The 26,387-nt window shown below is 48.5% G+C and overlaps 1 long non-coding RNA gene across 1 annotated transcript in view; it reads right to left on the reverse strand.

Annotated features, from left to right (window-relative positions):
• The window catches only part of LOC142047387 (uncharacterized), a 135,262-nt gene that overhangs the window by 53,064 nt on the left and 55,811 nt on the right, over positions 1–26,387 (reverse strand). The gene's annotated exons all lie outside the window — the stretch shown is intronic.

Here is a 26,387-nt window from a genome sequence, read left to right on the forward strand (position 1 = left end):
TTCGGGGGGGGGCCTCTGGGGCTGCAGGGTGGTTCGGGGGGGGCTCCAGGGTGCTGCAGTGCTGGGGGGGGATCCTCCGAGGCACTGCAGGGTTGGGAAGGGCCTCGGGGAACTGCAGTGCTTGGGGTAGTGAGCTTCAGACTGCTGCAGGTGCTGGTGCAGGGGGGCCTCACGGGTACTGCAGGTGCTGGTGGGGGGGCCCTCTGGGATGCTTCAGGTGCTGGAGAAGGGGGCTCCGGGGTGCTGCAGATGCTGAGGAAGGGGTCTCCGGGGCACTGCAGGTGCTGGAGGGGGAGGCTTCCAGAGTGCTGCAGGTGCTGGTGCGGGGGGACCTCCGAGGCACTGCAGGTGCTGGTGGGGGGGCCCTCTGGGGCGCTGCAGGTGCTGGGGAAGGGGCCTCCGAGGCACTGCAGGTGCTGGTGGCGAGGGGCCTCTGGGGCAGTGTAGGTACTGGTGGGGGGGGCCTCTGGGGCACTGCAGATGCTAGTGGGGGGCTCCAGCCCAGGGTTCTGTTGCTGCTGCTGCTGCTGCTTGGGGGAGGGAGTGGCCAGCTGCCTGAGGCTGACCAAGCCACAGATGGTCCAGCTTAGGCAGCCCCAGGGTCAGCCGCACCAGCTGCTGCAGAAGTCAGGGGAGGTCACAGAAAGTGATGTAATCCTTGACTTTCGTGAGCTCTGTGAAAGACTCACAGCCTTATCTTTATCCTTTATCATCTCCTTTGTCTTATAAGTCCTGGGAGTGTGCCCTTCTCCTGGCAGAAACACCCATCAGCACCAGGTGGGGGAGATGAGGTTGACCTTGACTAGCTACACTGAGCTAAAAATGGCCTGTGCTTTGTCTTTACTGGGATTTTGCATGGACATGTGGCTCATTTTAGCGATCTTGTTGTAAGAACACAACTACATTTGCAGTGCAGACATAACATGGGTACAGTGGCTGGGGTTAGCTTTCCCCTTGGCCTGAGCTCACCTCCCTCATTTTTCCTAGTCTAGACAAACCCCAAGCATCACATTGATACCATTCCCCCATTATAAAGTGATTGTTAGTCACCAAGTTCCCCTTTGGGGACAGATTGTCTCAATCCCACTTGTTCTCACTTTGCTCAGGGTTGTGCTGGACAGAAGTATTTTTTCTACCATTTTCCTTGATTAAAATAGATTGAAATAGAACAAAGAACAAGAGCAGGGCAGGAAAAATGTGTCATTTCAGCCTTAGTGACACCCGAAGGAGATGGAATGAGTCAAAGGGATTTCCTCTTTCCCCATCAGTGTCACAATCCCCCCTCGCCCCAGCAGCATTAGCTTCTGTGTAAGGCACAAAGGCGTTTATCTTCCCCACGTTCTACCCCTGCACCTCCCAATGTGACACGTGATGCGTGTTCTGAGCGCCGTCTGTGCTTAGGTATCACACTTTGATCCTAATTTCGACTCACTGCAGCTGCATGTGAAAGTGTCACAGACCTGGAAGGGGAATTTGAATGGATCCCAAACACCAAGTAATCATTCTGCTTCCATCTCTTGGCAAAGCTGCTTCTAGCCTTTTTCCTGCTGAGCTGGAATTGTTTGCAAATGGGAAGTTTGGCTGCTTTTCCCCCTTTTCCTGGGACCCTGGGTCTGATCTCTGGGTTAGAACAATTGCAATGTAGATGCAAAAGGGCTTAGGCTTGAGCCTGGGCTCATACACAGTCTTATGTTGCAGTGTAGACATATCCCAGAGACAAATGAACTCTCAGAAATGGAAGGCACCTGTGTGAGTGGAGAACAGAGCATTACACAGGGCTCATTGGTGGAAATGAGGATTGAGAGAAAACTAACCAACATGATTTTGTAATCTTTGAATATGTTGTTGTTGTTACCCCATGATAATGGAATTAAACATGAAGTTAATCATTACAGAATAAGAGACTAATTATGTGATAACCAGAATTTTATTGTAAGACTGCAAATTATATTGTTTTTTATTTCTTTTATTTCTTTTGTTTTGTTTTGTTTGTTTGTTTTTGTTGCATCAATATTTTAGAAAATGGTGGCTAATTCTGACAAGTTTATTTGATGTAATTCAGCCTCTTTGGATTATGCAGTGCTGAAGTAAAACCTCACTCCAAAGAGGTTGAGAGAAGTAGCGTATATGAGAATGGACACCCAATATAGACTTTAATTATTTCTGTTTCAAAGGGAATTTATATTGATCAGCTTTAAAATAAACTTTCTGGGAAGAGGAAAATTAGGGAAGGAGACAAGTTGTGTAACCGTCTCCCCCATCAGACTGTAACAGTCACTGCAATGTGAGCCTAGGTGTGTGGGACTCGAGTCTGCAGACATCAGGCCATCTAAGAGAGTGATGCTCCGGGACCCTGAGACTGCTCCCCACTGGGAAAGGAAGTCATGACATCAACAACAGACTACACCCGCCTTGACTAGACTCCCTGTATCTGAAGAGCCTCACTAGCCTGAAGGGCTGGACCAGCTACATCATTGCCTTGTTCCTCAGTTGCAGCTTCAGCTCCTCATCCATATGAATCCAAAGCATGAGAGCTGCAGAAGTTCAACCCCTTGCCATGTTAGTAATGTATTGTTCCTTCTTTTCTCGTTTGTCTTTATTCAATGGGGCACATCCCAGCCTTTCTATTATGTTAGGATTTGACCGTGTGGCTCAGTGTGTGTGCATGTTTGAAGCATCTCTGAAATCCACCCAGGGAAGATGCTAGACACAATAGTTCACCGCGTCTAAATAGCTCCCTAAACTCTAGCCTATGAAATCACTGAATGCATGTTGCTCATCTGTGCTAGTGTTTAAATAAACTATGCTGTTGGATATAAATTATTCAATGAGAGCTATTTAAACTTCTCCTTACGAAAGTCTCAGTAAGGTCTGTGTCTGTGATGGTGTGGGGAAGGGAGGGCAAGGAGAAGGATTAGCTATACAATGGTGAAAGGTAAAGAGGAAGCTTTAACTGGCTTTGAGATTGAGTCTTAAATAAAGGAATAATTTGGTTTCAGTGTTGAACTATCTGGCTAGCTCTGGATTGCCCTGCCTGGGTGAAGGTCTCTGAGTGGAGTTTATAACTCAATACATAACCGCTTCCTTGGATTCCTGTTTAAGGGCTGATGTTCTGCTGTGTTATGATGATTTCACCAAATTGATGACACTTTATTCCAATGCAGTATCATTGTTAATTCACTGATTTGACTGCAACTGTATAAATGTATTGTTTAACCCTTAGTTGTATAGTGTTTACAGTAATTTAGCCTTAGTGATATGTGGTCTTGATTTGTTCCTAAGAACGGCCATACTGGGTCAAACCAAAGGTTCGTTTTAATAAATTGTATAAAAGGGATCATAGTTCTTTCAATAAGCAACATAGGCCAGGACCATAGAGAGCATAGGTGGAGATCATCTGGTCCAGCCTGGAGCCTAATCAGTTAATTTCAAAATTAACCCTTTGGTTTCCCCAGGGGAACAGCTGAGAGGGCATCATGCTCAGAACCAGCTGCATCCCAGGGGGCTCAGAGCATCACAAGAGAAAATAAGCTTCCCCACCCAGGCTTTCAGAATTGAGGGGAGCAATGTGGGTGAGTGAGCAGGGGTCAGTGAGGTGGGGGTATTCCTCTGAGTAGGGGGTGGCTGGCTCTGCAGTCACTCTCATGGTCAAGCCCAGCCTGCACCCCCATCTGGCTTTGCACTTCCTATGAGCAGGGTGAGTTCCAAAGGCTGCACAGACACTTGAATGGATCATCACAGCTGTCCCACCCAGTGAGAGAGGTAGGAGAAGACTAATGTCCCCGATTTCTTGATGGAGAAACTATGGCAGAGGAAGGTGAAGTGAGTTCTCTAATGTTAAATGGGCAGGCAGTGGCAGAGTCCTGCCTTCCCTTGGGAGACTTTCCCCAGACTCTAGGAGGAATGGGACCCAAGAGTCCAGACTTCCAAACTTACTGATTGCTCAAATTTCAGACACCAAATGCTCACAATAAAGTGCTCTCAAATGAGCTACACGAATTGTACATTGAAAATATGCAGCAAGTAATTTGGAAGAATTAACATACTCAAGACATAACATACTCAAGACAATCAGACTCTTCCCAGATATTACTGGAGTGAAGGTGGTAAAACTTATTAACAAACATCTTGGTTATGAATTGTTGCTCAGTTTTCAAAGAACAGCAGTAAATGATGCCTTTCCAGCCTAGGAAGGTGGGAAGATGGAGAATTTTGTGCAACTTGTGAAGCAGGGGGGTGCAGTGATTACAGCAGGGTGCGGAGAGTCAGGGGCCCTGGGTTCTAGCCCTGTCTTTGGCGGTATTTATCCTCTATTGACTAGAACAGGAGTCTGGCCTGGAACCGTCTCTGCCACTGGTAGTTCCCGAGACATTGCATTAAGCCTGGAGGGGACTTACCCCTGGGCTACAGCAGCAAAGACTGCAGAGGCTCAGGATCCCACTTCCCAGAATGCCTGGAATGGAGGGCGGAGATGGAACACACTGGTGTGGTTAGATGTTCAGCTGTCTGTGTGTGTTCTCCCTGTGTGCTGCCCCAGCTCTGCGCAGGTAGCCAGTACAGCAGAACTGGAGTAAACCACCCAATGACCACAAGCACCATTAAGGTACAAAGGCACCTGGCCAGGTTTATTGTCAACAGAGCACGGTAATAGCAGCTAGCAGACTCTACAAGGATACAAAGACATGTATGCCTGTGACAATAGACGCAGATCAGTGAATGGCGGGACCCCCCGAAGCACAGCCCCAGTGCAGCAAGTGGGGAGCTGGGGAGCGCTTGGGGGCTCGCACCCACATGCATCTGCTGCAGCCTGCAGGAGCCCCCGGGGATGCGCCAGGCTGCAGCCTGGACAGGAGAGGCAGGGGGGCATGGCTGCTCCCCTGCTAGCAGTGCCAGCACCTGTGCAGGGCTCCTGCACCCCTGCTCCGTGCCGGCTTCTCCGTGGCTGGAGCTCACCACTCCCGCAAGCTGACGCTCTGGCTCTCTGGTACCTCTGGAAGGTGGCTTCTCCCTGACGAGCCGGGGCACTGCTTTTTGGCACCCCCAGGGCCATCCTTAGGATTTATGGGGCCCTATGCAGTAGTATTAAACTGGTGCCCCTATGCCCCACGGCAGCCTGAGCTTGCAGCCTGGCGGGAGGCTGGCGAGTGGAGGAACAAGATAGAAAGAATAATAAGACGCCCGGCCCGCCTCACGGTGGCAGAGAGTCATAGTTCCCCGCAGAGACCCCTGAACCCTCTCCCTCACAGAGAATGGGACGTGCAGAAGGTACCTAATTAAAAGCATTACACTAGAGAATAAAAAAGGTCAGTCACCGGTTTTTTGATATGCCCTGAAGTTTGTCAGACATTTATTTGCAAAAACTTTGTAGTAAGGGTGAGTCAGCTGTCTTGCTGAATACAACATTCAATATTATGGAATACATGATGCAGCTCTTCTCTGTTTTACATTTTCTTAATCAGTAGTTCTAAGCTGATTTTATATTTTAAATGTACTCTTCAGCCTTCATAAAATAACCATTCCAGATTACTACATATCTAACTCACTGAAACAGACATTATTTTAAATCAATCAGTCACAGAGGTTTAGTGTGTTCATAACAATGTTCACAGCTTTTAGAAAAAGGGAAACGCTAATTTACTGTGTGTGATCTCCATAACAATACACGTTTATGAAATTCTACCAACTTTAAAAAATATGTTTCCAAAGATTTTAGGCCTAACAAATGGTTTTATATCTTACTAAGGTACTGATTTTGCTTAAAACTAATTTATTAGATGGTCAGAAGTAAAGAAAGGGAAACCTTTATTCAGCTATCGAAAGGCTCTCTTTGGGAGCAGGGTGGAGGTGGGGAGGGAGTAAAGGGTGAGATGGATCACCAGAAAGGACAGGAGGATTTTGGAAGTAAGTTCTTTTAGTATAGTAATAAAAAATTGTATTTTAGATAAGGGTAGTCTTTTGAAAAATTTATTTAAAAAAACCATATGTCTGAAGATCCAAGCATTTAAGGCTAAAGATGATTGTGCATTTAAAAATCTATGCAAGGATTTTTTAGAGATGTGATTTTATAATCATCACCAACTCACTAATGAAATATTTTTAAAGCAAATTTTAAACCAGGGGTAGGCAACCTATGGCACTGATTTTCAGTGGCACTCACACTGCCTTGGTCCTGGCCACTGGTCTGGGGGGCTCTGCATGTTATTTAATTTTAAATGAAGCTTCTTAAACATTTTAAAAACCTTATTTACTTTACATACATCAAGAGTTTAGTTATATATTATAGACTTATAGAAAGAGACCTTCTAAGAATGTTAAAATGTATTACCCGGCACGCAAAACCTTACATTAGAGTGAATGAAGGAAGGAAGGAAGGTGTGCTCAGGGAGGAGGCGGGCAGGGGTGAGCTGAGGTGGGGAGTTCCCGAGTGCCGAACCCCCGCTTACTTGCTGCAGGTGGCGCTCCCCTGCTCCAGCTCCCTCCGCCTAAATGCCGGTGGCGACCGGGGCGGCTGAAGATCCTGCAGCCGCAGTTGCTGCTGAAGAAAATGGCGCCCTTCTAGGTCGCCTAAATGGCTGCACCGGCCCTGGGTGAGGCAGAGAAGCCGATCTCATCACTGCCCCGGGGATGGTGCAGCCTGTTTGCTGCTGTCCTCTATGATACAGGAGGACTCTGGGGATCCCCAGTCAGTGTCACTGACATGGGGGGAAGAGCCCACTGGGAATGAAGAAATGGGCTTCTCTAGCCACAGTAATCCTAGTCTCTATGACCTGGAGGTCCCTGTCTACCCAACCCCGCTAGCTCATCTCTATGGCCCCTGAAAGCTCTTCCCCCCCTGCAGCCCCAGGGATGGGAGGGGGAGGGGAGAAGAACCGATCTCATCACTGCCCCGGGGAAGGCAGCCTGTTTGCTTGCTGCCTCTAGATACAAGGAGGACCTTGGGGATCCCCAGTCATGTCCAGCTGACATGGGGAAGAGCCCATGGGAATACCCAACCAAGCCCGTCCCCCTAAGTTTCCCCCCCCTTTCCAAAAAATGACGAGGCGTCACCCAAGCCCGCACTCATGCTCATGGCCCCTGAAAGCCTTCCCCCCCTGCGAGCCCCAGCAGAACCCCTGGGGCTGCAGGGGGGGCAGAGGGGCCCTGAGGGCAGACGTGGGGCTGCAGGGGCAGAAGTGAAGTGAGGGTTGAGGAGTAGAATTAAGAGCCGGGCTGGGGACAGACAGATGTGGGGGTGGCAGGGACACAGAATTAATTAGGATTTGGGGCTTGGGGGAGAAGCTGGAGGCTCCCCAGGAGCAGGGAGCCTGGGAGAGGGAGACCCAGAAACTGGATAGTGTGACCTACAAGTCATGAGAGAAGGGAGGCTCTAGTGGGAAGCGTTTAGAGGGTGTGGAGGGTCAAGTAGAGAGTAGGTTTAACCAAAACGGGAAAGAAATGAAAGAATAAAAGAGAAAAAATAAAGTAAAACCAATGTAAGGACAGAAGCCTGGAGAAAGTGGTGGGAAACTCAAATGAAGAGTGAAAGCCAAATCGTCCTGAGAGGGGAAATGCTCTGGGGCAGGCAGCAAGAGCAGAAGGAATCTCAAGCTGCAGTGGGGATTCAGGATCCAAATGCCTAGTAACTTTAATAGCTCTTAGGCATGGGTGTCAGTCACGTGCATATTGACTGTTACCAGAACAGACTATCCATGGTTGTTATGAAAGAAAAGGAATTGGTCCTTGGGAATTGTTACCAAAATGTCAGGTCTGCCTAGCTGAGAGCCAATAACAGCCTGACAGGGATAAGGAAAGATGCTTTATTCTGCAGAAAAAAGGAGAGCCTTGCACCTTAGTACAAAGACTCTGCCTCACACAAATTTTACAAAATTTTTAAACACTTTCAGACAAAGACCCTTGCCGTGTTAACACATGATTGTGGTTGTCTGATCCCGTACTTCTGTTATCTGGTCAGTGAAAGCGGTTTGGAGCTAGCTTCTCCTGCTTTAAGGCAGAAGAGAGAAGACAGTTCAAAAGTTCAGGGTACTGTGTACATGAGGCTTCTGCTTCCCCCCTAATGGCTAAACTGTTAGTTGTTAGGGGGGTTACAAGTAACTTTCACAGTCCCCCCTTTGGGCCTGACAAGCCCAAATTGTCAGGCCTGTTATGCAATTTGCGATCAAGCTGGAGGGATAGATACTGGTCTTTTGTATGCTCAGCAGAGTCCCTAGTCACAGTATTATAGACATATTTTGCACATTGTCCAAATAAGACATAGGAAGAAAAGAAGGAAAATAATCCACTTTGCAATTGTTTGGAAAACCCCTGTAAATCAGGACTCAAGGTGTGGAAGGAGGTCCTTAAAACTAAAGGTGTGATTAAGAGATACAGCATGGAAAACAACAGCAGCATTCTTAGTAGCTTGCAAATCTTTTTCAATTAAGCCAGAGCAATTAACATAAAAACAGCATTTTTTTTGATACGTGCACAAGCCCTGCCACCCCTATTTTAGCACTGATGTGACCTAACATGTCTATTTTGTAAATAGACAGATGTGGGGGTTGGCATGTACAAAGGGAAAACTGAAAGCCAGTAACCATTGTACCACCACCCAGAAATTCATAGTCTGTAAAGTCTCAGGACTTATTCTGTCGAAACAGGAGTTTTAGTCTCTCGAGAGGCTCAGCCTTCCAGGTATCATCTGCTTCAGGCTCTTCTGGGTCGTGGTGGGAAGAGCTGGCGGGGCTCCCTTGAGGTCCAGAGTCATCTGCTTGTGACCCCGGCCTAAGGGCTTGCTTAACTCGGGTATGATGAATCCAAGTGTCTTGCTCTTTCACACGAATTGCAGTCTGGGAAGTAAGAAGGACTTGGAAGGGGCCCGCCCACCGGGGTTGAAGAGACTCGTGTTTCCACTCTTTTACATAGACCCAGTCTCCTGGAATGATCCGATGGGCAGGAACATCAGCGGGTAGGGACTGAAGTTGAGCTGCGTACCTGTGTAGAGAGGTAAGAGTAGTTTGGAGGGAAACAACATATCTGGTTAGTTCCTCGTCACCCCAAGTGACTAAATTAGTCACAGGTCCTGGATCAGCAAATCCGGTGTATGGCCTGCCAAATCAAAGTTCAAAGGGTGAGAGACGGAGCTGGGCTCTGGGGGCAGTTTGAAGGGCCGGAGGCAGGGCCTGAAGCCATTTCAACCCAGTCTGAGCGCACAGTTTAGAGAGTTTAAGTTTCAGAGTCTGATTTATTCTTTCCACTTGTCCCGAAGATGGTGGTCTCCAAGGAGAGTGTAAGAGCCAGGTAATACCCAGGGCCTTTGCAAGGGTTTGAATAACCTGGGCAGTAAAATGAGTTCCTTGGTCGGAGTCAATAGACTAGAAGGGCCAAACCTAGGAATGACGTGGTTCAATAGGGTCCTCCCCACCTCCGAGGCGGTAGCTCGTCTAGTCAGGAATGCCTCTATCCAACCAGTCAGTTGGCACACGATTATAAGAAGGTACTTGTAGCCTTGGCACTTAGGCATCTCTGAATAGTTAATCTGGAGTCGTTCAAAGGGCGTGTATGCCCATAACCTGGCTCCGGGGGGGCCTTTGAGTTCCCCCCGTGGACTGAATTTTGCACAGATGTAGCAAGTAGCAAGGACCCAGTTAGCTTCCTGGAATATTCCAGGGTCATACCAAACTCTATTTATGGTAGCTGCCATAGCTTCTGCCCCACTGTGTGTTTCTTGGTGTAGTTTAAGTAAGGCAGGCCGCAAAGCAGCTCAGAGTAATGCCCTTTTTCCATCTGGTAGTTGCCACTCCCCCCTTGGCATCTCGGTGGCCCACATACTCTCCCAATGCTTAACTTCTAATGGCTTAGGGGTAAAAGGAGCGAGAACTGGAGTTGGTGGGAGACAGGACATGAGTGCCATCTGGTGGGCAACATAAGGCTGTAGGGAAGCCGCTTTTGCAGCTGAATCGGCCAGTCGGTTGCCACAGTCGGTGGGATCATTTCCTTTCTGATGGGCCCGGACATGGACAATAGCAATCTTAGATGGCAAATGAATGGTTTCTAATAATTTCAGGATCAAGGGCCCATGTGCTACCTTAGTGCCACTGGAGGTGATAAACCCGCGTTCTGCCCATGGCCTGTGGCATGGCTAACACCAAAGGCATATTTTAAGTCAGTGAATACGTTTACCGATTGACCTGCTGCCAACTCACATGCTTGGATGAGGGCTATCAATTCTGCCGCCTGGGCTGAGGTGGAGGGTCCCAGGGGAGCAGACTGCAATACCTCAAACTGAGTAGTTACTGCGAATCCAGATACTCACTGGCCCTCCACGACCCATGCAGAGCCATCTGTGTACAGCTCCAGTTCAGCATTCGGAATGGGCACATCTGAAAGACCTGATCGAGGTTTTTCTTGATATTGTACTATCTGAAGGCAATCATGTGAGGGCTCGTGCTCGTTGTCCGGGAAAGGGGACAGGGTAGCAGGGTTTAAGGTATGGCACTGTTCAATTTTCAAGTTGGTCCTAGATAGCAAAGAAACTTCCAAGTGAGTTAGTCTCTGACTAGTCAAATGCTGGGTGCCCTTTTGGACTAACAGCTGCTGGGCTGCATGTGGGGTCCGTAGGGTCATCAGATGGCCCAAGGTAATCTTTTCTGCTTGGGGTACCAGGAGACCAGCTGCAACCACTGCTCAGAGGCAGCCAGGAAAGCCTTGTGCTACAGCATCAGATTTTTGGGAGTAAGTCACAGGCCGTTCCTTAGGCCCAAAGGTCTGTGTAAGGACACTGGAGGCCACCCCTAGCCACTCATGTACATAAAGAACAAAAGGCTTTCGGTAATCGGGGAGTCCAAGGGCTGGGGCTGAGGTCAACGCTGTTTTAATTTCCTGGAAGGCTTTTAGAGGCCCAGAGTTCCAATGGAGGGGCTCCTCAACATCATGAATGATCAGTTTAAAGAGGGGCTTTGCCATTTCCCCAAAGCCTGGAATTCAGGAATGGCAAAATCCTGCAAGGCCTAAAAATCCCCACCTCTCACGCTTTGTCTCTGGTCGGGGAATATTAAGGATTGATTGGATACTGATACTGGATAACGCCCAATGCCCCGGGATGAGCACATGGCCAAGATATGTCACCTTGTTCTTAGCAAACTGAAGTTTAGATGGCGATACTTTGTGTCCCTTTTCTGCCAAGCAGTTTAGCAGGCAAATAGTGTCCGTTTCACATGTTATCTTATCTGGGAAACAAACCAGGACATCATCCACATACAAGAGATACATAAACCTAACCTGGTAGGTTAATATCAGCTAAATCACGTGCCAGGATGGAGGAGAATATAGTTGGAGACTCAACATATCCCTGGGATAGCCGAGTCCAGGTCAGTTGTTCTGCTTTCCTGGTCCCTGGGTCCGTCCATCTAAATGGAAAGATATCCCAGCTGTCTTGATCTAAGGGAATACTGAAAAAGGCATTACACAAGTCTATTACTGAATAGCAAGCAGTTCCTGCTGGAATGGCAGTCAGGATAGTGTGAGGATTAGGCATCACATTGTATCTAGCCTGGACGACTTTATTCACTGCATCAAGTCCTGGACAAATCGATATACCGGTTTTCCCTCTGGATCCAGGTCAGGTTTTCTAACAGGCAGAATGAGGCTGTTGAAAGAGGACTTAGTGCGAACCAACACTCCCAACCGCAGGAATGAGTTGATAAGATTCCGGAGGCCCAGCAGAGCTTCTCATGGGATGGGATACTAACGAATTCGAGGAACGTCAATGTTTGGCTTCAGGGTTATTCGTACCGGCTCTGGCCAGAGAGTGCCCAAGTCTGCCTTTGAAGTGCCCCACAGGGAGGCTTGTACCTCTCATCTGAGTCGCTCAGGCAGGTTCATCGGGCTCGCAGGCAGAATCGGGTTCTCGACAGCCAGGGTTAATGCGACACATAGCAGAGGGAGTTGATTGTGAGGCAAGCAAAGAATAATTTTGTCATCTGAAAAGAAAATCTGAGCACATAATTTACACAGCAGGTCTCTGCCCAAGAGGTTAACTGGGGAATCCGGAGCTAGCAAAAAGGCATGGGAGGCTGAGACACCAGAGATTTCTACGGCAGCCTCCTGCAATACAGGACAGTCAAATGGCTTTCCACCTATACTCATGACCAGAATGCTTTTATCTGTGAGATTTCCTTTCCTTGGCTTGGCAATAACAGTAGAGATGGCAGCTCCTGAGTCCAAAAGACAAGACTAAGCAGTTTCTCCCAAAGTTAAACAGACCTGGGGGTCTGCGGAGGAACAAACATAAGTGGTAAAGTCATTTGAATAGGTAACAAGTGGATCCCCGGGTCGCCGTCATTCCTCACTATTGACAGCGTCTGTTCTTTCCACAGCCATCTGTTGTTGAGGTCGGGGCTGTCGTCCGGTACGTTGGTTTGGACACTGTCTTTTGCAGTTACCAAGTTGTTTATAATAATTACATATATCATTACCACGACTTGGGGCCCCCCCAGTGATCCATTTTTGGTTGCCACTTGGGGGGGTGGGGTCCCCGTCTCTCTCCTTGTTTCTCAGTCTCAGCGTTTACAAGGGCTGCTAGCATCCTCACCTGTTTGGTTTTTTGAACTTTATCTCTTGTGTGCTACTGTTACGTGCCTGAGTGCTCTGCAAGGACGAGGCCCACACACACAGTGAGTTATTTGGCTTTAATGAAGGTAAAGTGACATATCTGCAACGGGGACCCTGGGCGTTGCTGTCACTTAGGCGGGGAACCCAGCACCGAAGCTCAGCTCGGCCTGGGTCGGAGTCCAAAGGCGGACCGGGAGCATACAGCTATATATACACAATACAAAAGCAACTCATACATATGCAAAAAGGGACTTCCCACAGGCTATGTCCGCCCTTTGGCCTAAGGCCATACAAACTGGTTTCAACCAGTTAAAAGCAAGTTATAACTGGCATGCTGTGTCCTACAATGACCGGCCACTTAGCAAGCAGGGGCTTTTCACAAGGCCGCCGAGAAAGCGGAGACACCCTAGCTAGGCCGTGACACAGTCTTCCATAGTCCCCTACAGCTACACACGAGTATCCATGCTTACCAATTCCTCCAAGTATTTTCCCTCAGCACCCTCGAGCTGCTACAACTGCTTCTTGATATCCGGGGCTGACTGAGAGATTAAAAACAAGCCTGACCGTGGACTATGTGTCTGCAGCCTGGGGGTCTATGTTACTATAAGTATAGAACGCTTTACATTCTCATAAAAGTCAGAGGGGTGTTCTTCTTTCCCTTGTACAGTATTATGGACCTTAGACCAATCTAGAGTTCTTTCTTCTGCTTGTCTTATACCGGCCAAAATATAGTTTAGAAATGTCTTTAACCCTGCCTGTTGGGCTGGATCATTTGGGTTCCATGAGCAGGGTTGGCGAGGGTTATAAAGCTGCGGCCATCGTTGGCAGTCTCCGCTGCCTCCCGGGTCACCCTTAGGACCCGCTCTTTCTCCTCTGTACGTAATAGACAATCTAAAAGTTGGCCCACATCTTGCCAATCAGGATTATGAGACTGGAAAATGGCATGGAAACGCCTATGAACGACATCTGGGTCATCCCTGAGGCGAGGCGTAGTGGTTTGCCAGATCATAAGGTCTGCAGTAGTAAATGGGACATGGACATAATGGTCTACAACATTCCAATCCGTTGTGGGAACTGGGATGGTCTGGAGGAGTGCCTGGATATTAACTGTTTCTTCCCCATAGAGTGCTTTCTTTCTCTTATGGGATGGACTAAAGACAGGAATAGTTAGAGAAGTAATATATCCACTGTCGGTTGCTCCACTAATTGGTTCACTGACTTGAATTGAGGTTTCCTCAGTTTTCGGTGGCAGGACCTGTTCTAATACAACTGCTGCCTCCAGGTCTGCCCTAGGTGGTTGTGCTACCGCCGGGGGTGGCAGCAGTGGACAATACATGGGGGGGTATCCGACCAACAATCGGACTCGTGAGGGGCAGATGCTTTCGGGAATAGAGGGGCCTGGATTTGTACCTTCTTTAAGCAACGATGAGCTTCATCGTCCCACAAAAACCAATAGTCCATTTGCCCCAGCGCTTGATTCTCCAATATCAGGTGCAAAGGGGTTAGATGAGTCGGCATATCAAAGGAGCCAAACTCGGGCCATGCAGTCCCCAGGGCTGGCCAATCTTGGGTGCAAACTGTATTTCCCATAAAGTGCTCTTTGCTGAAAGTACATGAAGCGTGCAATGAAAGGCAAGCGTCCATAAACAGTCCGAGCCTTTGAGCTTATATCCAAATGGCTTCTGTTTTCCCATGACTGAACAATAACTGCTACTACAATGTTGCTTTGTGTGGCAAAACAAGTATTTTCTGTCGATTCAGTTCAGAGCTTTAGGATTTTCAAAAGGCCTGCAAAGTAAAACTGACTTTGTCTGAGTCTGCAGCTGATGCTAAGAACCTCTTAACCAATACCTCTCATCCCTGGTAGGTTGTACATGCTCGGTTAGCTCCTGAATTCCAGGTGGTGGAAGAAATCAACACTGGACATGTTAGGCGCCTAGCCTGTGCATTTATACTCAAATATTAACCTCATTGTTTAAGACCCATGAAACCCTTTGTAAAACCCAACTGGAAAAAAAAGTGGGGAAGCCAGAAAAGAGTAAAACGTTGTGTTCAGTTTGGATCGTATTATCACCCACAAGGAGAGTGATTGTGCATGAAGTTATGCACTCGCAGCTGGGTGCACTCAGTTTTAAAAACTGTGCCCTGTGTGTCTTAGGTCACAGCTGCTTCCTTCGCTGACCCAGTTTTTGCATGAAGTTGCCACTGCAGATTGAGCCCGCTCTGGAAAAGCAAGGTGGAGTCTCTTCTGTCTGGTGCATCAGCGGCAGAATTGCCAAATTCTGGATGTCCTGATGGCAGAATCTTTATTGCTGATGTAAAAAGCCCTTTGATTTTCAGACCCTGGCTTGGATATTCAGGTCTTGCACTTTGCAGGCGGAAATGGCCTTTTGATTTAACTGAACACTCTGCTCAAGCTATAAGAGGGGCAGGTGGCATCGCTGTCATTGAGAGGTCAACTATATGACACTTGTGCATCCCAGGAGCCATAGGAGCTACAAATGGTATGGGTGGGAATGCTGTTCTTCCACTGATACTCAGAGTTACCACCTAAACATCTGCACGTTAACTGGTGTCCCCGGGCCATGTCCTGCAGCAGTGGGATGTGGACTGCCCAAAAGTCTGTCTTTGTACTGAATGGGGCAATGGACAAATGCAGCAGAACCTGCACCAGATCCCACTCTCATTCCTAGTGCATTGGCTCCAGTGGCAGTCTTTTAAATGTCCATGCTCCATTTGAATGGTGAGGGCGATGCAGCGAGAGTGTGCGAGTTGCAAGGAGAAGCACTGTTGAGGAGTTTTGACTCCCATGCCCGGTATGATCGGCTGCATGGATGCCATCACTTTGAACGAGAACGTAAGAAGCACAGTGTAAATTGTGCCATAAGGGGTGTGAAGAAGCCTCAGTGCTCATAGTTCGTCTCTCCCATGTGCCAGAATGCATCTGTTATCTGTAGCACAGAATTTCACATTTTAAAATGGAGTGCACACAGCGGCGGGTGCATACCTTCATGTACAATTATCGCTGCATGCAGGAAAGAAACCATGAGGGCTAAAAAGGAGGGAATCAATGGTGGTACAACCCAGGGGAAAAGAACAGGTGTGGATGGACAGAAGGTTCTATAACGATTACCACATTTCCTTCCATTGGATATTTGCTGCTATAAGGTTCAAACTCAGCAGCCTGCTGGTAGCGCTATAACTGCAATCAGCTGGCCTTTCTGGTAAGAGATTGTCAAACAGAGTCACTTCATTTCTACTGGGAGTCCCAGGGTGATTCCCGGCAAGGGGAAGGACTATGTGACTTTGTCAGAGTAAATCACGCTGAGAAATTGAAACCACACATCAGCTCGGTGGTGGGAGGCATCGGAGTAAACGCAAATCCAGCTTAGGGCCACTATCCACTGATGGCTTGGTCAGTTACAGGTATGAGAGTCAGGGCTTATGCGGCTCTGTCAGAGGACTCATACTGTTCTCCCAAAGAGGTGCTCCTGCAGCTCATAGGAATTAATGGCTCGCAATTCAGAGAAAAAAGGAGGTGGCAACTAAGGGCTACACTAAATAGAAAATTAGCTCAACCCAGCTCACGTTGCTCAGGGGTGTGAAAATGCACACACTTCCTCGGGTAGTTTAGCTGACCTAAATACCCGTGTAAACAGTGCTAGGTTGCCGGAACCATCAACCAAGCTACCACCTCTCAGGGAAGTGGATTAACTACACCGATGGGAGAATCTCTCCTGTCAGCATAGGGAGCGTCTACACCAATCCACTACAGCGGTGCAACAAGTGTCCTGCTGTAGCATTTCAGGTGCAGACAAGTCCTAAAGCACCTGACTTCCAGCCCCTCACTAAGGCACCTGAAACCCTTCTTAGGATGCCCGCTAAGGGCCTGCTGATATCCATGGAAAGACTCCCAGTGGGCTTTGGGCTGGGCCCCAGAGCTCCAGTGTCTGCAGTGTCAGACGTAGGGGTGCAGGAGGAGTCAGTCTGACAGTTGCCTTCAGTGTCACTGGGAACTGCGTGCCTCCTTCCCCAGGCACAGCTTTCAGTAGGTAGCCATCCCCACAGAACACCTTAATGGCATAATCCAATTACATGGAATTCACAGCATAATTCAGACCCATAGTTTGCGGGTGTACAGCCCCTCCCACCCTCCAAGGATCTCAGCATGCTTAACAAACCTTCATTAGGCCTCAGAACATGCTGTTGGGAAGTGTTGTTATGCCAAGAGAGAAAGGGCCTGGCAAGGGTCAGTGGTAGAACCAGAACCAGAAATCTACCAGTTCTGTGCCCCACCCCAATGGTCTCACCACTAGCTCACCCAGCTTCAGGTTCTGCTCCCTTTAGTCATGCAAGTGGGCTCATTGGGCCAGAGCTTGGATCCTCTATATCTTCTCCTATATTTTTCTACGCATTGCTTCATTAAATGACTGCCTGCCTTCCCCCTCACCCCCTAGCCTGTTTCCTTTTTATTCACATCAGGAAGAAATGGCTTCCAAAACGCCCTCTCTAATGTGCTAGGGAAAGAATTAACAAGGTAATAGGACTTGCCACTGAGACTGTAGGCTACAACGAACACTTAAACTTGTGTGGACGCCTCACGCAGCCAGATGACCTGGTCATTTATTTCCTAGGATGAAGACATCTGTCTATTTCTGAACCACTTCAGTGTTTTAAGCAGGTCAGTAACTTGGATAGAAAATAAGAACGAACAGAAGTAATAGACCAAGAAGCTTTTCAAAGCAATTCTTTTCTTACAATGTCTTATTGTCATTCACCAAGGACTATACGAAAAGGAATAGCAATCAGAGTTAGTCGGGAATGGTTTTTACTCAGTGTTTTTCATCAGAACATGCTGATGTCTCAAAAACCAAAATGTATCATGCAAAAGGGTCAGTTCTGATTAATTTTTTGACTTGACTTTTTTTGAAAATGTTCAAAATGTTTCATTTTGACATCTTTTGTAATGAAAAGTTCTGATTCCTAAACAACTTTTCATTTCAAAATTTCAGCTAGCGACACTTAAAAAAATGAAGGGTGAAAACTGAAATAAAACACTCTGAAATGATCAAAATGAAACATTTTGATTGACCCAAACTGATTTTTTTTTTCAAATTTTCAATTCAGGAAATTTTTGAGATTTTTGACTTCTCATCCTGAGTCAGGAGGGGGAAAAAATTTTAAGTATTGAAATACTTTTATGGAACGGGGAAAACATTTTGTTCCCACTTCCAGTGACAATGGCCAGAAGGGCAGGAGTTCACCCCTTGCTCCTAGAGAGGAAGGCAGAAAAATAACCAGTGGAGGGGTGGGGAAGATGACAGGAGTATTTTATTTCTAGCCAAAGCACTTTGTTGTTATTTCATAAATATTACAGGAGTTGGGTGGGTGAGGTTGTGGGGCCTGCAATGTGCAGGAGATCAGACTAGATGATGGTGATGGTTCCTTTTGGCCTTAAAGTCTATGAGTCTACACACATTGGGAATTGACAGTCTGCTTAGGACAGTATAGTGGCTGTGGTTGTTCCCTGACTTCAAGCTTTTCCAGGTAGCACATCAGGAAATGGACGGAGGGGGAGAGTTGTGCTTAAGAGCCTTAAGATCTAGCTGTGCTCAGAGGAGGTGTCTTGGATTCTTTATGTGCCCATGGCCCTCAGTCAGATCACAGCCCCTTTGTGACAAACACACAGTAAAAGATAGACCATGCCCCAAGGAACTCAGTCTGAGGGCCTGACCCTGGCCACGCAATGCTGTGGTGAACTCACTGCAGCTCCACGCAGATGCAGGGTTCTGGCCACACACAGCCGCTTGTAGGGTAAGAGCCCAGCTTATGACAAGACACACCCAGAGAAAGTCAAAAGCAATCGAGCAAGCATAGCAAACAATGTGAGGGAATGAAGTGAACAACAGACAAGATGACCGACGGGTACATAGCCAATGACTGTGCACCGTAGATGAGTCTGAGTCTTCTTACAAGTTCAAATAAATTATGAGATGCAAACAAATGCACAAAATACTCTGTGAGATCCCCACTGTCCATTAATGAGCCATTAGCAGTTTTCACTACCAGTAGGCCTTGACGAGAAGGAGGCCTGGGGTGGCAGTTCTGAGGGCTAGTTGGGACAGGAACTCTCTGCACCGAGGAAGCATGGGAGAAGTGGACAGACAGGCCAACAAGGTGGGACATCATTGGCAGAGTGGAGGCAACAGGCCCAGACAAAAAGAAGCACAGCTAAGGAGCTGAGCCATGAAAGACATTAACAGTGAGAACAAGACGTTTAACTGACTGCAGAGAAGCAAGGTGCACGTGGTCATAGTTAGAAGGTCAGAAGACAATCCCAGCTGTCAGATAGGAGGGAGGGGCTTGATCTGGCTGTCGGGGAGGCCAGGAAAGGAGGTTCCAGGATCGAGGCCAGAGACGACGAGGGCTCAGAAAGTTTTTGTGTTCCTTGGTGCCTTCAAAACATGTAGCTTTTGGTGCAGGGCTCAGTCACCCCCATGGCAGAGTAATCTCAAAACTCTGGGCCCAAGGCATTCACTCCCACCGACGCCCCTGATGGAGGGAGCAAATGCCATGGCTCTCCCCGGTGGCTGCACTACCAGCACTTCCAAAGCCAGCAGCTGTTCCGTGGCTTTACGGATGGATGGCCAGCGGAAACATATTAGCTCTGGCTCTGTTACGTCTCTGCCATGAGCAGTGCAAATGGATGGGACAATGCTGGCCTGCCCACTGCCCCCTTTGTCCCCCCACCGCCTGCCTCTACCCCAGCCAGCTCCTTGGACCCATGTCACAGATGCAGTTACCAGCTCAAGGCATGGGTGCATGTGTCACTCTGGTGGTACGGCTTGCAGCCCTTTCACTGCCCTTTTCTGCCCTACAGTTTTGCTGCCACACAAGCGCCCCCTTGTGGCCAGGGATGCCTCTGCAGTGTCTGGCCTCTAGCAGCCCCTTATGGGCCCCTTAAACACTACAGAGAGGGTACCTTTTCACTACCGGCTGTATCGGGGGGTAGCAATCGATTTCTCGGGGATCAATATTTCACGTCTCATCTAGATGCAATATATCGATCCCCGAATGCGCTCCTGTCGACTGCAGAACTCCACCAACGTGAAGGGCGGTAGCGGAGTCGACAGAGGACGGTACGTAACTCGATCTAAGCTACTTCGACTTCAGCTACGCTATTCCTCGTAGTGTAGATCAGCCCAGAGTCTTGTACCCAAATCCACCAGGTCTCAGTTCTCTGGCAACTTTGCTTGCCCTCCTGCTCCTTCCTCCCTCTCAACCAGCCACACACCTGCCGCATCCTGCTGCCTCTGCTATTAAATCACCTGCATCCACTCAGGTGAGGCTCCTCTTGTACTCCGGCCTGGCTTAGCCCCAGACTCCAGAACCCAGGCAAGCCACCCTGTTACATGTCCACAGAGGAGGCGGGGTCATGTGTGCACCTGTGTGTGGTTTCACAGCTAAGTTTACGTCTCAGGTTTAGTTGCAACTTCAAAAAGGCAACTACTCACTCACTGCTTAGAGTGATGCCAACTCTCAAGGTTTTTTTTATCCAGTTTTTGGAATCCAAAGCTCGCACAAGAGTCTTGGCTTTCACCAAAAATAGTTTTTCGCTCTACTGACTGAGGAGAAAAGCTTGAAAATATAACCCACGTGCACTGTAACAGCTCAGAAACCAGACCAGCAAATAAAAAGAAACGTGTATAATTACGCTCATGCTCTCGTGATTTGGGGGGACCTGATTCATGACTTTTGAATGACTAAGGTGTGGTTGACAGTGCTGATCATGCATCCGTTCCCACTGGTGCTGGTTTCAGGGGAACCTTTCTTCCATTGGAAAATGCAGTTTTGTCAAAGTCCAGCTGTTTTTCAGGAATGTGTCAATTCTGACAACATTTTGGATGCATAAAAACCAAAATGACCTGTTTTGACTTTCTGGTTTCCTTTCAATAATGTTGAAATGGTTCATTTTGCTAGAGTCAAAACACAACCTTTTGAAGCTTCTCATTTTGACTTTTATATTAAACCATTAATTTTACTGTAATTAAAATTGATTATTTAATAGTGTGTATTGTTTTGCCATTAACTAAACAAAACATTTTGATGGTTCCAAATTTTAAAAAATCTTGGACTTTTTTATTTTGCGGGAAATTTCAGCTTGTCAGTCCATTTTGGAACAAAATCCCATTTCTAAACGTTGGCATTTCCATGTTTACTCCAGTTTCCCAGGAACAGCTGTAATTCCTCTTATTCAGTGGGTGTCTCTCCGGAGAGTGGATTGATTTGCTCACCCCACCCCCCACCCAAGATGACCTTCTGATTAACTCTCCTGGCCTCTGTTTCTGCAGGCTGGACTCACACTTTGCTAAATTCTGGCACCAGCCACAAGTCTTGGGGGAGCTGAAGGGAATGAAACTACTGGCTGCCTGCTTCACGTACCTGCTGCTCATCTCTCTGGCCCTGCCCAAAGCCGAATGCCGACTCCACGAGCGAGCCATGGAAATCAGGAGTAAGTGCAGCAGCCAGGCCAGCTCCTCAGCTGGTGCAGACAGGTGCAGAGCCACCCCAAATGGCTACGCTGCCTCCCCACCTCCGTTATCTCTGCCCTCCCTCTGATAATTGGCTCCAGCACAGAAGAGCCTAGGAGGTCGGTGACGGTATCAGTGGGTGGTATGGCAGGGTCAGTGTTTAATAGAGAGGCTTCTCCTGTCTCTCACCCATGGTAGCCTATGTTCAGAGCCTGGTTTAGTCACAGGGTGGAGAGTCTGCAAAGCGTCCAGGCGTTGAACAGCGTGTAGTGCCGAGGTGCAGGAGCAGCCCTGTGTGCGTATGATGCCTCTCTATTAAACACTGGGAGGCAGGAGGAGTGTGTGTTGGGGGCGGCACTGGTGGAGGGGGGGAGCCCAGGGCTGGGGCAGCAGCGGGATGGGGGGGATGGCACTAGTGGGGAGGAAAGGGGGATGCCCAGCGCTGGAGCAGCAGGGGGGGTGGGGGGGGAGAGTCCAGGACTGGAGCAGGAGGGGAGTACAGGGGGGAGCCCAAGGCTGGGATGGGGGAGCAGCCAAATTTTTTTTTGCTTGGAGCAGCAAAAAACCCAAAGCCGGCCCTGCTGGGTTCCCCCAGCAGCCGGAGCCCCGGGCCCTTTAATTTGCCCCTGAGGGCTCCCAGCCACCTATTCAGCTGGGAGCCCCTGGTTGATTTAAAATCAAGTATCACCTCCCCACCCTCAACCTTCCTTTTTGGCCCACAGCTGTTTTGGTGAGGCGGCGCTGGGGAAGGAGGGTTTGTTTCCACAGGGCTGGACGGCTCTGAGACGGAGTGTTTCTGCTGGGCCGGAAGATTTCAGCTCTCAGCTGTTTTTCTTTGGAGTAATGTGGCCCTCGCCGCTTTACCAGTTGTGCAGGCCTGCTCTAGAAGAAAGCAGTGAATCCATTCAAGATGCATGACATGGTTAAGACAAAGAATGCATTTAAATGATGATAAGACAAGACCCTTCTCTTCTCCCTTCCACATCCCAGCCTCTCTTCTAGGCAAATGAAAATGTTTGGTCTCATTTCAACGTACAGTATCTTTGTGGCTATAAATGATAGAAACCAAAGAGCAGTTGATAACTCCAGTATTTTTGCAGACAATTGCCCTCTTGCCAGTTTTTTTTTCCTCTCCCCTGTTCCCCATTTGTCCTCCGTCTCTGGCTTTTGCTCTCAATCTAAGATGATTTGCACCAGAAAATTGCTGGGGGAAAGAAATACAAATTCCCATGTTAATTATCTTCCTAGAACATAGGCTCTTTTATACAAACCAAAAGAATAATAAAAAATTGAGAACCCGAGCCCAGCAAGTGTCTGCTGCGACTTGAAACGAATCAGACTTGTCTCAACTCTCCTGGGCAGTAGGCTCTTTAGAACCAAGTGGCGTCACTTTCTCCTATGATTGCGTCTCTTTTCCTGAACAATTTCTCTTCCACACAATAAAGTCTTTTGACGTGATCACCAGGCAGAGGGGCCAACTTTTTAATCTGGATTCTGAATCCATCTGAAAGCAGGTGGAATATAGGTGGTCCTACTGCCCTGACCAATGTGTCATGCCAGGAGGAGTAATACGCTGGCGAATCAAGATGACCATTTCAACAGGCCCCATACAGCTGGCTCTGCAGCAGTCCTGATGGCAGACACCTTGCCATTGTGCATCTGTGCAGTTCCACCCACATCCTAGGGGAACTAACACTGCTCTGCTGAGGCCTGAGCTGGCATCTCTAATTCCCAGCTCTGTTAGTCACTCACTGCAGGCCACCCAAGCCGCTCTGCATGAGGTTTGCCTATTAGTCAGGTCAGATCAGATGATCTAATGGTCCCGTCTATCTTAAAAGTCTAGTAAATGCTGAGTTAGGGTGACCAGACAGCAAGTATGAACAATTGGGACGGGGTGGGGGGTAATAGGAGCCTATATAAAAAAAAGCCCCAAATATCAGGACTGTCCCTATAATAGCGGGACATCTGGTCACTCTATGCTGAATCCATGTAGGCCTTACTTCTCTCTTCCACCAAACTGCCACGTACAGGGATCCTGCTCTCCTTTTAAACAATGCGCATCCGCTGCACCACATTGAGCTGGCTGGGCTGAGCTCCCCGCTGCTATCCTGCCATCTGCAGCCCACCAGCAGCCAGCCCTGAGTGTCCTGCTGCGCTAACTTACCTGAGAAGAAGCAGGCCAGATCCGCTGCTGGTGAAAATCGGCATAGCACCATTGGCTTCAGTGGGGCTACCAGGACCTCTGGAAAAGGGGGATACAAGTCGCGCACCACATTTGGCAGTAGAAGCAATACGCAGCCGCTAGCAGAGAATCAGAAATTAGGGTTGCCAGGTGTCCGGTTTTTGACCAGAAAGTCCAGTTGAAAAGGGAACCTGGCGGTGTTCAGTCAGATGGACTGATTGGACACTAAAAGCCTGGTTACTGTGGGTGTGGGGGGATAGTGGCAGCCTGTTACCCAGCCCTGAAGTGGCGGCTCCTGCGGCAGCACGCATGCACCAGCTTGGGCCACAGGCAGTCCCATTGCAGAGCCTGGCTTGCGGGGCTGTGGCAGGACAAGGAGTGCGGAATTGCTGGCGAGTGGGGTAATGGGCTCTCAGCAGGCACAGAGCATTCCCTGGCAGGAAGGAACAAGAGCTGCCCCGCCAACCGGCGCTTCCCCAGCTGTGCTCTCGGGCAACTCTGGGGCAGAGAGGGCTCAAGCGAGCGAGGAAGGGGGCTGCTGGGCAGGCAGCACAGAAGGAGGCATGAGGCTGTTCCTGGGGTCCCACTTCTGACCCTCCTGGCTGCAGGGGAGTGGATGGAAGATGTGAACTGAGACTAACCAATGTGGCGATGTCTGCCTGCGGTCCGGCCCGCCCATGGAAGGCTTTGCCCCCATGGATTATGCCAGACTCTCTCCACCATCACAGGGGAAACAAGCTGTCCGAGTAAAAGTGCAGTTCTGCTGTGTATTGGCACTCCAGGCTCGGTGCAGGCACAGATGTGTTACACAGCGGTCACACCCCCCGCCCCGATCCAGCCATGCTGGCAGAAGGCAGTAGTGTAATCGTGGCTTGAGCCAGCAGATGGGCAGAAACAACCACTCTGAGAGGTGTGAACTGCCCTATGCTTCTAAAGGTGTCTTTGCAACAAAAACCACTGCGGGGAGGGGGGGGGGGGGCTAATCTGCAACCCAAGCAGGAGACAAAGAGAGAAGCATGCTTAGCCCACCATCAAAACAGATACACCCTGGCTCCTTGGGAAAAATACACCCGGAGGATGGGGGCGCCTGACATGCCTGCGTGACACATTCAGGACCAAGCCTGCACACCGCTTGTAGCTGCCCTGGCTTCAACACAGATGACACGGGAGGTTCCCCTTTCTCCATGTGGCGCTAAGTGCTCTTGTCTGCAGTACTTGAGTTCATATCTGATGCTAATAGCAAGGTGCTCCCCCCCCCCCCGCTGTATCAAAAGGCCAGTGATGCCTTGAATTGCCTGTACCCTGACCTAGGGAAGCAAGCTGGAAGTTTTCTGGACTCTCTGTCTAGAGGAGAAGCTCATATACAATTGACACCTTTGCAAAGCAATGAAGCACAAAACTAGCTACAGAGATGCAGCAAGTCAGTGTAAGCAGTGTGGCATTTTCAGTAACTAATTAGCGGTGCATCCACCACCGTGCAAGCAAAGTTACTAGTTCAGCCCCAGCTGAGTTAATGTGGCAGACTTCAGTCATGGAAACCTGTAACGGTTCCCCCGGGCTGAAGTCTGTCTGGTGTGGGATAATGTATATATAAGCAACCGCACGAGTTAGTGGGAGCTGAATTGTGACGTGATATAAGCACATGCGTACAAGAAGAATGATTTCACCCTCCTGAAATAGCAGAGACTGGCTGGTGCTGGTACAGCTGCAAGTGAAATGAGCCTCCTGCACTTCCCAAACGTGGTGGTATTGAAACCAGTTCACTGAGTCTTGAGCACTTGTATAAGCAATGCCCTGTAGCCCCCTCAGCTGTGATCCTTCCAGGGAGGTGTTTTTCACTCGTTACTCCATGTGGCAGTACAGCTCAACACTGGCTTTATCTTGCAATGTTGGCTGCAGTGTAAATACTGTAGCTCAGGTGGTAAAAAATGGCTTTTCAAGTAAAGTCCGTTTTCACAAGCTCATGATCCGTGCCTCTTGCTTCCCTCTTGGCAGAGCTGGAGGTAAAAATTTACAAAGTATCAGAGGGGTAGCCCCTCTTAGTCAAGGGATCTGGCAAAGCCATGTAGCAAAAGATCCTGTGGCACCTTATAGACTAACAGACTGTATTGGAGCATGAGCTTTTGTGGGTGAATACACATGCATCCGACGAAGTGGTATTCAATTCAGTCAACAAAAGCTCATGCTCCAGTTATGTCTGTTAGTCTATAAGGTGCCACAGGACTCTCTGCTGAATTCACAAGTAGATGATCTTTGGAATCTTGACAATGCCCTTAGCATGGAGGCATTAGTGATCAGTTCACAACTAAGTGTGCTGAATCAACAAGGTTAGCTATGTAGTAAACTGTTTACCTGACAAGCGCAAAAGACAAAATTTGATTTTTGCATAGTTGTACAATAGAAAAAAGTTTGCTGGGGTAGCATCCTGGCAAACCCTTCATATGTAGAATGCAGCATCACTGTGCCAGCTGGAAGTTTCTAGTGTGGACCTGGCCCTAAGTTCACATGGTCTTGATTCTCTTATTGACACCCTATGTAACTCCACTCCACTCGCTTTAGTCTTGCAACTCTGGAAGGTCGAGGAGAATCAGGCCCTGGTTTATTTCTCGATTAAATCTGTACTACTGCAGTATTGCCAATCCCAGGTACTCAAATGAGAAATCAGCCCGCATCTCCCCCCAAAAATTCATGAGACTTTTAAATAATGTTCAGGGTCTCCTTATTTACAATCTGGTTTCTGGACCTTCAGGGTGTACTTGTTTCATGTTCTGTTTTCTCCACAACCATGAGGGCCAGAAAGTGGTAGTTTTGGAGATGTTGTTGGTTGTTTAAAGTTTCCCAAGTGATCATTTGACTCCAGCAGCTGGGGCTTTAAGAAACGTCCCAAAATCACAAGACTCATGACGAAATCATTAGTTCTTACAGCGATATTAAACTTGAGCTGGAAATTCTGGCTATTCCATGTCTTGCATTTAATGATTGGGTGACCTTAATGTTAACAGCTTCTGTGAAACAAGCGAGAGGAGACTTGCAGTGCTTTTCAGGTTCCTTGCATTCGGCAATATCTCCTCTCATACAGTTCTTCA

The sequence above is a fragment of the Chelonoidis abingdonii genome, chromosome 10, assembly GCF_003597395.2.
Source record: "Chelonoidis abingdonii isolate Lonesome George chromosome 10, CheloAbing_2.0, whole genome shotgun sequence".
Classification (NCBI taxonomy): domain Eukaryota; kingdom Metazoa; phylum Chordata; order Testudines; family Testudinidae; genus Chelonoidis; species Chelonoidis abingdonii.